This window comes from Sorex araneus, chromosome 5 (genome assembly GCF_027595985.1).
Source record: "Sorex araneus isolate mSorAra2 chromosome 5, mSorAra2.pri, whole genome shotgun sequence".
NCBI lineage: Eukaryota > Metazoa > Chordata > Mammalia > Eulipotyphla > Soricidae > Sorex > Sorex araneus.
The window spans coordinates 188,691,828-188,708,542 of NC_073306.1; the positions used below are offsets into that span (position 1 = coordinate 188,691,828).

At 37.2% G+C, this 16,715-nt stretch overlaps 1 protein-coding gene across 3 annotated transcripts in view; it reads left to right on the forward strand.

The window, feature by feature from the left end:
• The window catches only part of ADGRL3 (adhesion G protein-coupled receptor L3), a 988,077-nt gene that overhangs the window by 831,020 nt on the left and 140,342 nt on the right, over positions 1–16,715 (forward strand). The gene's annotated exons all lie outside the window — the stretch shown is intronic.

Consider the following 16,715-nt stretch of genomic DNA (forward strand, 5'->3'; position numbering starts at 1 on the left):
ACCTGGAAAATTCTAGAATAGGGTCTGAATTGATACTAGATTTTCTGTTATTAAGGCACAACCACTTACACACACATTATGATTAGGAAATAATAATATGCTTTGCAATAAAATTCTAGGTAAAGTCCTACAGTGATGTGTATAACTTGCTTATTCTGTTAGTGAAGTGTGCAAAATAACCATGAGGTTTTCATTCTGGGTACTATTTTTCAATGATTAATTTTTACACATCAGTTTCATCAACGATACTGCTACTGTGTGTTAATGTGACATTTTGTAATGTGTTCAGCCAATCTCATTTGATGAAAAAAAATAGTTCTTTGTTTAAATACAGTTGGGAGATGCTAGGATATGCCAAAGGAATTATTTTTAATTGTAGGATTTCAGAGAATGCAATGCAAAACTCCAAAAGAATTATTTATAAGAACAGACATAGAAATGTGTAAAAAAACTTGAGCAATAAATTGAGAAGTTTTAGGCCCTGGGACTCAGTTTGTGAAACTATGCAGAATTTGTTTCTATTGAGAATTTTTCCTCTGAGTGTTTCATGTCAATGGAATTTTGGAGGTGCGAGTACTCAATATTTCATATTAGTATAATATATCTCAATATCTCATATTTCTTACTGACTTCATATATCATGAGAAAATAATGTTATAAAACTATCTCCACAAAACTTCTACTTCTAATCTTTGAGTAGAGAAAAGAACAATTCATGGGATAAATGATGTCTTACAAATTATGACCTAATTACATAATATTTTAGTCTAACTTCCTATCTTCTGAAATATCCATTTGAATGTAGCTACTGAAAACAAAGGAAGTCCGTATTCAATAACCCTGTTTCTCATTGCCAAAGTATATATAAATTAGAAAAATCTTGTAAAGTCAAAGTTATGATTTGTGTTAGTCTGGGGATATGCTGAGAGCCTGCATTTTAAATACGTCTCAGAGACACCTATTTGATTGCCTCACCTAGCTTAGTGCACATTCTTTTTTTCTTACAAAGAAACATGCAATGTCATCATTTTTGGGTTTTTATTTTTTAACCCTCTAGCCCTCTATGTTTAGGTTTTACACAAGATAATGCAGAAAAAGAGAAAATTGGATTTTCACACTGTGATTATTTTTACCAAAAGATGAATCTATCAATATTTTTGGAAATACAGTCAAAGTGCATTATTAGAAATGGCAATAGAAATATGGCACTAAATTAGAAACTATTAATCTTCTACTCCACTTCCTCACATTTCAAAGTATAATGGAGATATGGGAGATAGAAGTGTAGTTGTTAATAATATAGAACAACACACATTATGGAAAAATACTTTTCAAAAATTGATATTCCATCATAATAAACACTCATCTAAAATACTAGAAATAATTACTGGAGAAAAAAATATTAGACAAATGATCTGATGTGTCAAAGATATGATGGTTGTGATTAGAAATATCTACTGCTCTTCTTTTTAAAGTAGAAAATAACCACATAAATTTGGGATGGTAAAAGGGAAACATTGTTATCCAGATGGTCAAATCACTTAAAACTTTATAGAGAAACCTATTTCTAAAATTGTTACTTTTGTTTTATTCCAATACTGAAAACTATTGCCAGTGAAAACTCCTCTCTGAGTAAAATATCTATACAACAAAGGTTTACCTTGTTTTTCTCTACTCATACAAGGTGCTTTATCGAGGATTTTCTGCCAGTCATGACAATAAACAATATAAATGTCCTCTACAAAAGTATCAAAGATACGGATGTGCTTTGAGAATTTTGTAGAAATTGAAATAACAATTTTGTCCATATTGATGATTGTGAGCGACCCGTACTAGAGTAAGAACATAGGAAGCTTGAAACAGAACATCTGAATAATTACGACTTAGATAACAAACGTGATTTTTTATAATCACAACTCTCTAAAAGCAAGACTCAGGTCTAGATTATCAAAAACGTCATATCTTGATATTTCTGACTAACAAATAGTTTACTAAATCTTTTTAATTTGATATGCATGCTTTGCTTATATAAATGTAAGAACATGTATTTATATTTAGTCTAAAGCCTAATTCTATCAATTAAGTCATATTCAGTGGGATGAGGCTCTTTTATTTTTATTTTCAGAGGCCACCCCTTGTGGAGCTGAGAGCTTACTCTTGGCTCTGTTTTCGGAAATCATTCCTTGCAGATTCAGGGGACCATATGTGGTGCTGGGGATGAAACTTGGCTTGTCTGGGTGCAAGGCAAGCTCCCTAATCACTGTACTATTGTTCCTACTTCTTGAGTCATATTCAGAAAGTTATTTTAAAATGACCTTATTGGGGCCAAAGAGATTATTATTTTTTTTTTTTTTGGTTTTTGGGTCACACCTGGCGATGCACAGGGGTTACTCCTGGCTCTGCACTCAGGAATTACTCCTGGCGGTGCTCAGGGGACCATATGGGATGCTGGGATTTGAACCCGGGTCGGCCGCGTGCAAGGCAAACGCCCTACCCGCTATGCTATCACTCCAGCCCCCCAAAGAGATTATTATGGTGGATAAGCACTGAACTTGTGCACAGCAGACCTGGGTTAATTCCCTGGCAGTGCATAAGGCCCCTGAGCCCCACTAGGCGTTAGCCATAAGCAAGCCAGGTGTACCTCAAAGCCAAAAACAAAAGAAAATTTAAGATAAAAATAAAACTATCTTATTTTTAAATGTAGGGAAAAGAGATAAGGTGTATTAAATATTGCCTTGTGTGTTGCTGGAACTTGACTTTGGGGCCTTGTGCATGAATTCCAGCCCCTTGAGCTACACTCTCAGCCCTCTATTAATACTTTTTTATTTTTGTTTTTGTTTGGGGGGGCTACAGCCAGTGGTCCTTACAAGTTACTTCTAGCTCTGTGCTCAAGGACCACTCCTGCCTGACTCAGGGGATCATTTGGGATGCCAGAAAATCAAACCCAGGTGGACACGTGTAAGGCAACGGCCCCACCCACTGTACCAGCACTCTGGTCATATATTGATAGTTTACAAAGCTAATAATTTCTCATTTTTTTGGTTTGTCGTTACTGTAGTGCTAATTGTTATCATTCCGATGTAATTGATGATAAAGAAGTTCCCTTTATTATATAAATCCAGAAACTTAATTTAGATGAAATAGATTCGAACTGAACCTAACTGAAGCAATAGTATGGTAGGTAGGGTGTTTGCTTTCTTGCCGACCCGGTTCTATCTCTGGCATCCAATATGGTCCCCAGAGTACCACCAGGAGCAAACCCTGATTGGGAAGCCAGGAGTAAGCTCTGAGCACTGCCAGGTGTGACCCTTAAAACAGAAAACAAACAAAAACCTAAACAAAAACATTCTGTCTTAAAGTTGATCTTTTGTTTTCAATTTTCATTTCAAGTATATAACATTCTTTCTAGAATATCAATTTTTTAAAAATCTGATTGTTTTCTAATGTAAATATTCATGTTTGTTGCCTAAAAGGATAAAAAGAATAACTAACAATATAAAAACCAATCAATCTGGAGAGGTGGTACAGAAGATAAGACCCTTGACTTGTGCACCACTGACCCATCCAGAAGTGATCCCTGAGCATACTGTCAGGAGTAAACCCAGATAAACTTCATGTGTGACCTCAAAGCTGAGGCAGAGGAAAAAAGTCCAAGAAATTGAAATAAGAACAAAATCTCAGATTAAGAAATCAGAAGTAAACATGCTGTGAAAAATGTAATTCAACATGCTTTTAGCTTGTTTGAAAAAAGAATGGCTAAACTTTGATATTTTTGTGTTATTGGGGGCCCTAATAAAATAGCTTATTATGTTTATTATTTTCTGGGTCTACTTCTAATTAGATTTACTTGGTGTGTATTAAAGTAATAATAATAAGAGTTAAAAAGGTTATTCCAGAAAGTTGGAGAAAATGCCGTGCACGTGAGACCCCAGGTTTGATCCTTGTTACTAATTCACCCTCCAAGCAACTTCCAGGTATGATTCTGATGGCCTCCAGTACCTCAAGTCTGGTTTAGCTGGGAATAACCTTAGAACCACTGAGATCTATTAGGAACAATCGCCTTCCCCCTGGCCTTTACCACAGAAATAAATAAACCACGTCTAACTTTATAAAAATGAGTCAAAATATCTGAGGATGGCAAACAGATATATATTAATTTTAAAAATCCACAGATAATTTAATATGCAGTTTAGCCTGAGGATCCTAAAGTTAACTGCTTAATAAATATTGAATAGCACATTAATCATATTTAAACACTTAAAATACTTTAAACGTTTTTAAAAGTGAAAGATTTTTAGAAAAGATTAAATTTCTTATCCTCAGGTGAGTCTAGCTACTCACTTAAATATGGTTTTCTTACCAAGTTATAAAATATGTAACATATGGGCCAAATAAAATCAACAATTTTATTATTAAATTATATTTTCATAGAGCAATAACTCATCCTAAAGATCTAGTTTCTGTCATCATCTTCAGGGTTCATGAATAATATAAGCATAGACACAATACTTAGTTATTAATTTTAAATCAGGCAGAATTCACGGAACATGTGAAAAGTTATTTATATGGAACAAAAGACATTCCAAGCTTTTCCTGAAATTTGACTATTGTCAAGCCATGTACATTAATAGGGCTTAGTTATTACCATTTACTCTGCAGAAGTTAATTTTAGCTATTTACTCTGCAAAAGTTAATTGTCCATAATTGCATAAAGTGAGGCTGTATGTTGATAAATTACCTTTTGATTATTAAAAATGCATAGTGAATAGATAATTTAGTTTCTTCAATGTTACTTCAGCTTTTTCTTTCACTTCTGAGGGCCATGCAATTGAAATCCTTTTTGGGGGGACAGAGAAGGGCGTCAGGGAGGAGAGAAGGCCATACCTATCAATGCTAAGGTTTTATTTCTTGCTCTGTGCTTGGAGATTACTCCTTGTGGAACTCAGGGACATAATCTGTGGAGCCAAGGATTGAACCCCAGTAGACCACAAACAAGGAAAGGGCCTTACCCACTGTACTATCTCCCTGATATCCAATTAAGATTGAGTGTCAGTGACCACTTAAAACTAATTTCTTAAAATTTCTCTTAATAGAAATGGCATAGAGGAGTCCATGAAGGTAAACTAGTAACTAATTAGCTAAATAAAACACTGATTTTGAGTTGCATACCATTATTCTAATAGCACAGTATATCAAAATTACAAAAACTCAACACAATTTTTTTTAAAAATGTCACAGGATATTATCATGGAATGTCAAATAATTTCTAAGTGATAACTCTTTGTGGATTTTTGGTTTTGCTTTTGTTTTGGGGCCACATCTGGCTGTGCTCAGGATTTACTTCAAGCAAGCACTACTCTACCTGCTATACTGTCCTCTGAAGTGACATAACTCTTACTCCATTGTTAATACCTGTTTGGGGTATTGTCATCCAATGAATTCACCCAACAACAGTAAGGAAGAATTCCATAATAGATTATGTTTATCTGATGTAATCAGAGGGAAAGGGACATGAGGAATAATCAATGGGGTGTGACTTGTTGACATCTGTGATAAGCTATTAAATACAAATATTTAACATTCAGAAGAATTTGAAGTGCTAGCTCCCTTTTTGCCTATGGCTTCTTCCATGACCCTTTTATCTCATTTATTTCAAATGGGTGCTTTTATTACTGAATTGTGCTAGGTTCAGGTTATAACAATTTCCTTCCATTTTTTTAAAAACTAAAGTTCTTCTCTATCCAGTCGTCTCCACCTTCTGACCACTTCCTTAACCAGTCTCACACAGACAGGCTAAACTTGATCCAGTTCCATAGAAACATGAGACCTCAGTTTAATTTTTTTTCCTAGTTCATGCTTAGGGCTGGAGCGATAGCACAGCGGGTCAGGCATTTGCCTTGCATGTGGCCAACCCAGTTTTGATTCCTTCGTCCTTCTCAGAGATCCTGGCAAGCTACCGAGAGTATCCCGCCCACACGGGATACTCAGAGAGCCTGGCAAGCTCCCCATGGCATATTTGATATGCCAAAAACAGTAACAACAAGTCTCACAATGGAGACGTCACTGGTGCCCGCTAGAGCAAATCAATGAACAATGGGACGACAGTGCTACAGTGCTACAGCTCATGCTCACATTTCAAATCTATGTTTGATCTTAGTCTCACTCTTCCTCCATTTGGTTCTGTGTCCCACAAGACATCTGTGGTTTTTTCTATGATTTTTCTTTATCCCACACATCAGCAGCATCTTGTCTTAGCTAAGAAAATTTACTCAGTACTCAAACTTTTCATCACCTCCCTTCTTTCACTCACTATTCCCGATTCATTTTGCTTCTTTCTTCCAGTACATTTTTCTAGACCCTTTTAAACAATCACTGAACTTTCCACTCAGCATCGTAAGTCATTTTTATATGCACGCATGTATATAGTATAGTATATGTTTACAAAATTCCAGATCTGAGTTAATCATTGAAAACATTTCTTCTATTACTTTCCCTCCCAGTTAAGTAAATGACTACAGAAGACATGAAATGGCATGTAAGGCATTCAATACCATGAAAAACATTCAGTACCACGCTTCATTTGTGTTGGAGATAATTCAGAGTTTTCTGATCAGCACTTTTTCTATAACTTTACAATTTTTTTGCAGTTACCTGATGATTACATCTGTTGAATGTTTGTCTCGAGTATAAACTAGTTTTTCATCTCGTTACCAGAGCATTTTTCTGTATTTTGGGGATTTTATTGTCACTGTTCTTATTTGTTTATTTTGCTTGTTTATTATTTATTTTTAGACCCCATCCAGTGGTGCTCAGAGACCATACCCAGTGCAGTAGTTTCTGACAGCGGTTGGGGAACCATGTGTTCCCAGGGATCCAACTCAGGCTTCCTTCATTCAGAGCACGTGCGTCAGTTCTTTGAGCTCCTCTCTCTGACCCAGGATCCTTTATGCAATAAAAGTATACCTCAAATTTGCTTAATCCAAACAAACAAAAACACACCAAGAAATTTCTAGTTGCTGACTCTCTTCAACAGGGAGGAAAACAATTTTCTTTTTCCGTACTAATTTGTAATGAGGACAAAGTGAAGACTTGCTGTGTACCTCATTTCTGCTTTTTCTGTGTTTTGGCTTCACTTTTTTTCTTATTGAATAACTGTTTTTATGCTTGGTAAAATGGGGAGTGAGGGAGGTAGAGTAGAAAAGAAGAGTGCTCCCCCTCTCTAGTCAATCCATCTCAGCCACCAGCACTTGGGGAAGTACCTGGCTTGGAACAGGACTGATAAAGTCTGCCATGATCGGAGCCAGATAGTACATCGGGTGGGGCATTTGCCGTGCAGACTGCTGGCCTGGCTTCGATTCCCGGCATCCCATATGGTCCCCCAAGCACCACTAGGAATAATTCCTGAGTGCAGAACCAGGAGTAACTTTGGAACATCTATGGGTATGGCCCAAAAAGAAAAAAAAAAAAAAAAGAAGTCTGCCATGAGCCCCAATTCAACAGTAACTCATGTCTGGTCAGTCCCAAAAATCAGCCACCAACTGGAGCCTCTAATCCACCGACTAGTCCACCACTGAGACAAGAGATGATCCTGGCCACTGGATGACTAGGGAGCAAAGCACTTAACCTGGAGCAAGGAATTGCTCTTTGCAGGAAAGTCAGTTCTAGCCTCAGCACAGGCAATCTGGGCCGTCACTCTCCCTTGCATAAAGCATTCCAGAGGAAGTGTAATAGTGAAGCAAGATATCTTTTCAACGAAGTTTATCTAGAAACCACGAGTGGAGAAAAGAAAGGAAGTACATGATGGAGGGAAAATACAGACTTCTGAGTGGAGAAAAGCAAACAGAGATGTGGTAAGCTAGCAAGATATGGATTCAAGGGAGAACAGGAGCTTTATAATTTCAAAAAATGGAGTGTGTGTGTGTGTGTGTGTGTGTGTAGTTTTGTGTACATGAGTTAATGTGGGCTTTGTAACAAGATAATTTTAACACTGTTGATGGTCTCTTCACAATCTCATAGTTTCACCCCACCCCCCCCCCCCCCCCCCCCCCCGCCCCCGTGGCTTCTTCTTTTCTGAGGGGATCCAGCCTTCTCTGGGCCTTAGATTAAAGCATCCAGCACTTGGGTGGTGCTTATCTCCTCTCCAAAGGGCTCCGGATTTGCATATCAAGGGGATGAAATTGTCTTCATGCCCCTGAGCTACCTCAGGGCTAGTCAGTTGTGCTTAAGTCTTATTGTTTCCCAAAAGTACTTTATGAACCGAACCCCATATCTGCCTGCAACAGTATCTTATGGTGATTCAGTGTCCAAACTTTAAATCTCTACCATTAGATAGGAAGCCAATCCCTCAATTTTTGTCTTTTGCTTAGAAGTAAGTTCTTACCTCAGTTCTGTAGGGGATGATAATAAGATATCCCAAACAGGATAATTGAGTCAAGTTAAAATCAGAAACTTTTAAAGTGTTTTTAAAAAGTGACTGATAGGATGAGGGCTTAATGGTTGTTCCTTATTCTGATTGTTGCAACAGAACAGTCTGTTTTTCTAGACATGGCCAGGTTTGCCAACAACTTTGAACTTTTAGTCAAATGATATATGAATATATATTCAAAAATAAAATATAAATATATTATACATATAAATATATATTATTTTATCATATATTATATTTTATCATATATATGATAAAATATAAATGATATATATTTTAGCCATGGATATATGAAGGGGGTCTTTTGTTAGTATCACTGTAACTGTCATCCCATTGCTCATCGATTTGCTCAAGCAGACACCAGTAACGTCTCCATTGTGAAGCTTGTTACTGTTTTTAGCATACCGGATACGCCATGAGTAGCTTTCCAGGTTTTGCCATGTGTGCAGGATACTCTCGGCAGCTTGCCGGGCTCTCCAAGAGGGACGACGGAGGAATTGAACCCAGGTTGGCCGTGTGCAAGGCAAATGCCCTACTCGCTGTGCTATGGCTCCAGTTTAGGGTACAAGTAAATTAACAGAAATATGAATACAAGAAGTGTAGAAATTATACAGAAGACAAAGAGTTTGCTTGCACACAACTGACCTAGATCCGAGCCCCCATGAAGACACCTGTGACCACCCAGATATGGATCTCTGAGCCCAGGGCCAAGAGTAAGGCCTAAACTTGTGGGCTCTGGCTCCCCCAAACCTAACACAGAAACTCCTGAAAAAGGAAGGTTTTTCCATTTTTCCACTTTCAAATGATTCACTGCAGCAGCATCGTTGATCTCTGGCATAACTCCTACAAACCAGTGCATCCGGGCCAAGCCAGAGTGAGAGCATACAATGATGCAGTGGTGAGCCATGACAGCTCCGAGCAAGGGGCATTTTTGTAGCTGTTTATTTATTCGCTTTCCTCCTTAATCCATCACCAAAACCCATTAATTACAAGTTAATATACATGAAAATTCAAGCACAAGGCAACTGGCATAGCTGCCCCTCGGTGACGATCAGCATGTGACTTTCCCGAAAAGAACTGACATCATGGGGAGGCAGTTCCGTGGAGGAAGGATTAGGTCCTTCTTGGCTGTACTTCTGTAGCACCCCTGATCCCATTGTCCAAAGAAAACTTGCTATACCTAGTGGTCCTCTTCTGACCACAGGGGTTGTTCTTAGGAGATCAAGTCATCCAGTGTGAATAGTCCTAAGTCTACTAAGGCCGGATGAGAACATGAAACCCTTTCAACATTCCTTACCTATATATATGGTTTTTCTCCAGTGTGAATTCTCCTATGTAGAAAAAGTTTTTAGGATTTTGTAAAGGCCTTCCCACACTCCTGACATGTATATGGTTTGCTAGAAATATTACAAATATAAATTCAGAGTCATCATGCTTGATTCGTATATATTATATGCCTATAAAAAGCCTAAATATCACTATCTCTTACATAAAATTCTGGACAAGAATTAGCCAAGGAATTGAGTACACTGGTTAGCACTGCCTGGTTTCTGCCCAAAGCTCCAGAGAGAGTAGTGAAATCTTAGCCAAAGATGACTCGAACGTGGAATGTACAAACACACTTTTCTTAGCATCAGTACTTCAAATGCTACAGCTGTCTTGTGTCTCCCAAATTTGAGCCTTTTCATTCCTCATCTCTTTTAAATTTTATTTTATTGTGGGGTTGGAAGTGTGTGGGTTTTTGTGCCATTGCTGGCAGTACTTGGAGGCTAATCCTGGACCTGTTCTCAGGATTTGCTCCTGGCAATGCTCGAGTACCCACGTGTTTCCAAGGGTCAAATAGGGGTCAGCTACATATAAGGCAGGTGCCTTAAACCCTATGCAAGCTCATAAGCCCTGGTTTCTACTGTTTTCCATTAGGCATCTGGCTGATATTAACTCTGTTTATTTTTTCCAGTTTCATTTCTGAGTAGTGTAATACTAATTAAGTTGTTATAATTAATTTCTTTACTTATTAATTCGAGTTAATTACAAATATTTGAAAATTAGAACAATACTTAATTCTTCTACAGCCTTTCTTAGTATTTACTAAGGCCTGGGGCTAAAGATATAGTACAGCAGGTAAGCACTTGCCTTGCAAGCAACTAACCCAAGTTCTATCACTGTACTACATGTGATTGTCTATCACTGCCAGAAGTGGTCCTTGATAGCAAGCCAGGAATAAATCCTGAGCACTTCCAGGTATAGACCCAAACAAACAAACAAACAAATAAATGAATAAAAAAAACAACCGAGACTCTTAATTTCATCATTGCAACTTTGGGCATTTCAAGTAGAGAAGAAATTCTACTTTTTTCTAAACACTTAAATGTCCTCGAAAAGTTAATTAAATTGGTTTTATTATAAACTCTTTTTTTTCCATTTGAAAAGTTTAATCCAGGATTAGTAAGTAATAACCAGAAAAGCTGATATTCTTAACAAGACTGAAGTTCTTGAGCTAAGTGATATACCACCATAATACATTTATCTAAATAAAAAAATAGCTGCATTTAAAAGAACACTGAAAGGACACTGGCAACATTAAGAAGCAGTGTATCATATAAAATGTTGAGGACTATACACAAGATATGCCTTGCACCTAAGCGTTTTGTTTGAATGTGAATATCTGATCAGCAGCACACACACACACACACACACACACACACACACACACACACACACACACACACCCCAAAAGTGAAAAAAATGTAGATAACTCTAACAAACAAGAGTAGAGACTTTGGTATCAAAACCAAATCTAAGGTATAATGATGAAAAACCTAAGTAGAATCCTTCGTAGTATTTAATCTAAAGGCTTCTTAAGTGACTTAATGACATTCATTCATTAGCAAAGCAAACAGAAGCAAAAAGTAAACAAATGATATTATAATGAATTAAAAAGCATCTATACTGCCAAATAAACAATGCCTATAATTTAAAAAAAAAGTTTAAAGACTGGGGAAAAATATTTACCCACCACTTATGAAAGGTTAATTCCAAGATATATAAAATACCTATAAAGCTTTTTTTAAAAAAAAATAAACAGAGTCTCGGGCCGGGGCTGGTGCCGGCTCGAGCTCCGCTGAGATTTGACCCAGGTGGCCATGCCTTTGCACAGCCACTTTGCTGCTGAATGAGCAGGATCCAGAGTCAGCTATATGAGTTGGGGTTCCAGCGAGTGCTTGCAGCCATGTTTCCAGACTGTGAACTAAGCTTTTGCCCCACACCGGCTAACGGAGGAAATATCCTTCTTCCTTGGTTTTTCTTCCCTCCGGGAGGAAGAGGTGTGGTGTCCGCCGTTTTATGGGACTTTTAAGCAGGTATGAACTTGGTGGCGAGGGAAAAAAAAAATGTGCTTTGAACTTGAAACAGCGGGACGCCTGGGACGTCTAGGGCCGGTGCCGGCTCAAGCTCTGCTGAGATTCGACCCGGGTGGCCATGCCTTTGCACAGCCGCTTTGCTGCTGAACGAGCAGGATCCAGAGCCAGCTATATGACTTGGGGTTCCAGCGAGTGCTTGCAGCCATGTCTCCAGACTGTGAACTAAGCTTTTGCTCCATGCTGCCCCAGGAAGGGAAATGATTCAATTTCCAACTTAAATCTCCCTGGACTTAATTACTAAAATACAGAAATCCTAAAACCGCATGACCACTACCGCGGCCACTCGACTTTATATCTCTTCATTCTCATCAGTGGAAAACTAATTATCAAATATTTCCCTGTCAATAGGGCTGTATTCTTGGGGGATAAATTCCAACAAGAATAGTGAATTCTGTGTTGAAACTCCAACAACAATAGTGAGTATTATGTTGAAATATGGAATGTAATCAAGGTAAAGAGAAAAGGAAGTGAAATTTTTCAGTTATGCAGGAGGGGTGGTTGGGGGGTGGGGCGTGGGATATATACTGTTTTTTTTTTCTTTTTGGTGGTGGAATATGGGCACTGGTGAAAGGACGGGTGTTTGAGCATTGTATAACTGAGACATAAGCCTGAGACCTTTGTAACCTTCCAACATGGTGATTCAATAAAATAAATTAAAAAATAAAATAAAATAAAAAAACAACCCCATAAAAATAAGAGGAAACTATCTGAACAATTTCTTAAGGAAGACATATAGATGACCAATTGTAAATGAAGAAGTGTTCTTCTTATTATCATTTAAATCCAAGTCAAAACATTAACTAAATACCACCTCATGCCAGTGAGAATGGCATTCATCAAAAAGAAAAAGAAAAATGGAAACAAATTGTGCTGGCAGGAATATATATAGGGGTAAATGAACTCTCATCTGTTGCTAGTGGAAATGCAAAATGTTTCAGTATGTATGGCAAATAGTATGAAGACTCTATGCAGATTGTACTTTTATATAACCTAGAAATTCACCTCTTCACATTTTCCCCAAGGGCCCAAGTCACTGTTTTCAAAAGACATTTTTGCTTCTATGTTCACTGCATCACTGTATCACTGGAAACAACATAAGTGTCCAAGAATAAATGAGTTAATTGAGAAAGTGTGCTATGTATACAAAATTGAACATTACTCAGCTATAAGAGACGATGAAATCATGCCATTTGCCTCTGTGGATAGAACGCCAAGTCATTACCCTGAGTGAAGTCCGTCCAAAGGAAGGGACACAAAATCAGAGAATAATTTCTTTCATTTCTTTATGGTACATAAAGAAACGTACTAAGGGAATAACAAATGACTTAAAAATTGGCCTACAGAATTGAGCTTACCAAGGGGCATGAGACTATGTGTATACAGGGGAGAGTTCTCTGGGTTGTAGGTGGAAGGACACTTCCACTCTGGTGTTGGGGTGTGGTTTTAGAACATTTTATATCTGAAACTCTACCATTAACAGTATTGTAAATCACACTGCTTCAATAAAAATTAGAAAACAATTTTTAAAAAGACATAAGCAAAATTCCTGGCGTTTCTTTCACCCCAATTTCATGCAGATTAAGGAGTAAGTGTGCAGCATAGAGCAAGTTTCTCCACATACTTTCGTTCAAGGAGATCCAATATTCAAATGAACCCACAGAGACATCAGTTCTACCAAAATGTGTTTAGAAGTAAAATATGATTATAGTTCTGTATCTTCTGCTCAGTGAGTCATGCATATGGAGTTATGTTTTTCTTTATTAGTTTCTTCAACTTTTAAGTGGAGGTGGATGCTTATATTTTTGTGAATTAAAAAATAAGAGTGTGACTCAATTTTTACTTTTCTTTTGAAGCAGTTCCAGAAATATCAAAAGCTATTCAAAATTTTAATGTAATTAAATGTTCTCATTTTTTAAAGTTTTGTATTATTCCAAATCTAAGACACAGAGTCTTGGATATATATCAAAAGAAATTACTTATTTCCAACAGATTTAATTTAAAACAAGCTACAGGGGAGATCATCATAAGGAAATGATACAAATCTTTAATTAGAATAATGTGAGCTTAATTGTGATTTAATTACAGTTAAGATTAAATTCTACCAAGTTTAAAAATAAAATTCAATTTAAAGACAATGATTTATTGGAGATTTGCTAGATTTATTTAAAAACTAGATTTGAAAATTATAGGATATTATCTTTGCACATGAACTTTCTATTAAAGAAGTAACATAATTTCAGGACACTAAACTTTCTCAGTCGATAGATTAATCAGCATTTTCTTAGACTCCTACATAAATGCCAACAACATACAAAGTAAACATATGGTCTCTCTTTGCTCAGAGAAGTATGAGCTTCAAAAGCAAACCAAAATATAGAGGTTTAAATCACACTTGGTACCTGTAAAGTTATATGTCCAAAGTGTTTGGAAATTCTTTCAGGAGAAGGGTGTGTTTAAATGGATTATAACTCTCAGGGCTATTGTAACTTAGCACATTTTACTACAAATAAATTCTGTTGGGGCTGTTTTAGAAAATAGGTGCTGTAAAAACTATCCTTTAGAGGAAAAATATAAGCCAATTCCACAAATAATAATGCCTTTTATTAAATAAACAGACACTCTGGGACTCCAGGGTTTTAGAATTCTCTTCAGCAATTATATCTCTATTGAAATTTAATTATTTCTTTAGATCTTTACATGCTGCTATATATTAAATTACAATATATATTTTAGACGTGGTAGTCTAATAAATACTTAAATACTGCTAGATACAAACAATTTAGCTAAATAATTTCCACCAATTATTTACAAATTTCCAAAGCATGTTCGATGATTGTTCTAGTCGACATTCTAATAATCATTTTTTTGAAATTGTAGAGGCTTAGCCTATTTACATCTTGTTTGACTTCTGTTATCTTATCCTTTTTGTTGTAAATCTTATAGAAATTCACTTAGAACTTTAGCATGGACCTCAAATTACATTAAGGGGGATTAGAAAAGAGAAGAGGAAAAATTGAGTAGCAAGGTCTCTTACAAATAACAGAAGGTCCTTCTTTTTCTTCTTTGTTGTTTGTTTGTTTGTTTGGGGGCCACATCTAGTGGTGCTCAAGGCTTACTCCTGGCTCTATGCACAGGGATCACTCCTGGTGAGGCTGATGGTCATATCAGGTGAATGAGATCCAACCCATGTACTGAATTCAAGGCAAACAATTTACACGCTATGCTGTGTCTCTGGCCCTATTGAAAACAACAGTAAACAGCGACAATACATTATACGGGGATTATTTCCTCTGCCAAAAAAAACCTTAGCTCTTGGGCAAGAGAACGTAGCTGACTAAACACTAAGACACAAAGCAGTACAGATAAAGTCTATAAACAACTGTTTATACTTTTTACTGTTTGATTTTGAGTCACACATAGTGATGTCTAGGAGTTACTTCTGGCTCTACACTCAAGAATGATTCCCAGCAGGGCTGGGAGGAGGTGACGTGGGTAGGGGGGGTTATGGCATGTTTGGGATCTAACGTGGTTCTGCCACATACAAGCAAATGCCCTTCCCACTGAACTATCACTTCAGTCCCATAATTTAAAGATCAGGGGCCGGAGCAATAGTGTAGTAGGTAAAGCACTTGTCTTTCAAGTGGCAGACCCAGGTCAATCCCTGACACTCCACAGTCCCCAAACCTGCCAGGTGTGATTCCTGAGTGCAAAGCCAGGAGTTACCTCTGAGCACTACCAGGTGTGACAGCCTTACCCCCAAAATATCAGCTGATCTCAACACAAGTGTAGTGATTCCCCTGTAAATTGATGTTTACATTTACTTTTTACTTAATAAGTTTAGAAAAATTTATCAAGCATTCAAAATACTCTTTATTATGACTTTTCTGAGTAATGGAATAGGAGGGAGGAAGCTACTTAATATTTAAGATAATGTTTCCCTAGTATTTTTAAGATATTGAAATCGTGTGTGTGTGCGCACATGCATGCGTGTGTGCACGTATGTGTTTGAGCACATGTGTGGTGGGGGCAGTGGGAATAGCATGGTTTTCTGTGTGTCAAGTAATTCAGGAAGAATAGATTAACCAAATTTAAGCACCCTCGCCAGCCACCAGATACACAAAAGCATTAACATACTAATTTTCATTGAATGTCCTCAAAGAAAGAAAAAACTGTATATTAATTAATGTGATAAATGATACTATTAAAAAGAAGGAAGTCAAATCAAAAAGATCATTAGAGATACATTATTGAGTTCATGATCCATTGATTTCTAAACCTATAAATCAATATGTAGATCCTTACTCAACTTAATTTATAGGTAAATTATATTTTTAAGAGGAGTGCCAGGAATGGACTCACTATTTTGTGAATGCACAACTGTCTGTTAGCTATCCAACCATCATTTTCCCTCAGTTAGAATGGTTACGTGCAGAAATAGACTAAGTATGACCTGCCACCATTGCTGGGACCCAACACCATCTATTGGTTTATTTATTTCTCTGACTGCTTTTGAGTTTGGAGAAGAGAATTCCTTAATTTCACAAAGGTCTTGTGACTAGCATGCCAAAACAGTTTAATATCTAACTCTTCTAAAATAATATTTTTAAGAAGTTCATATCCTTTTTTTTTTTTTGCTTTTTTTTTGCGGGGGTCACACCTGACGATGCACAGGGGTCACTCCTGGCTCTGCACTCAGAAATTACCCCTGGTGCTGCTCAGGGGACCATATGGGATGCTGGGAATCGAAGCCAGGTCAGCCCCATGCAAGGCAAATGCCCCAGCCCCAGCCCCGTGCAAGGCAAACACCCTACCCACTGTGCTATCACTCCAGCCCCTATTCATTAAGAAGTTCATATCCTCTTAATGAATAG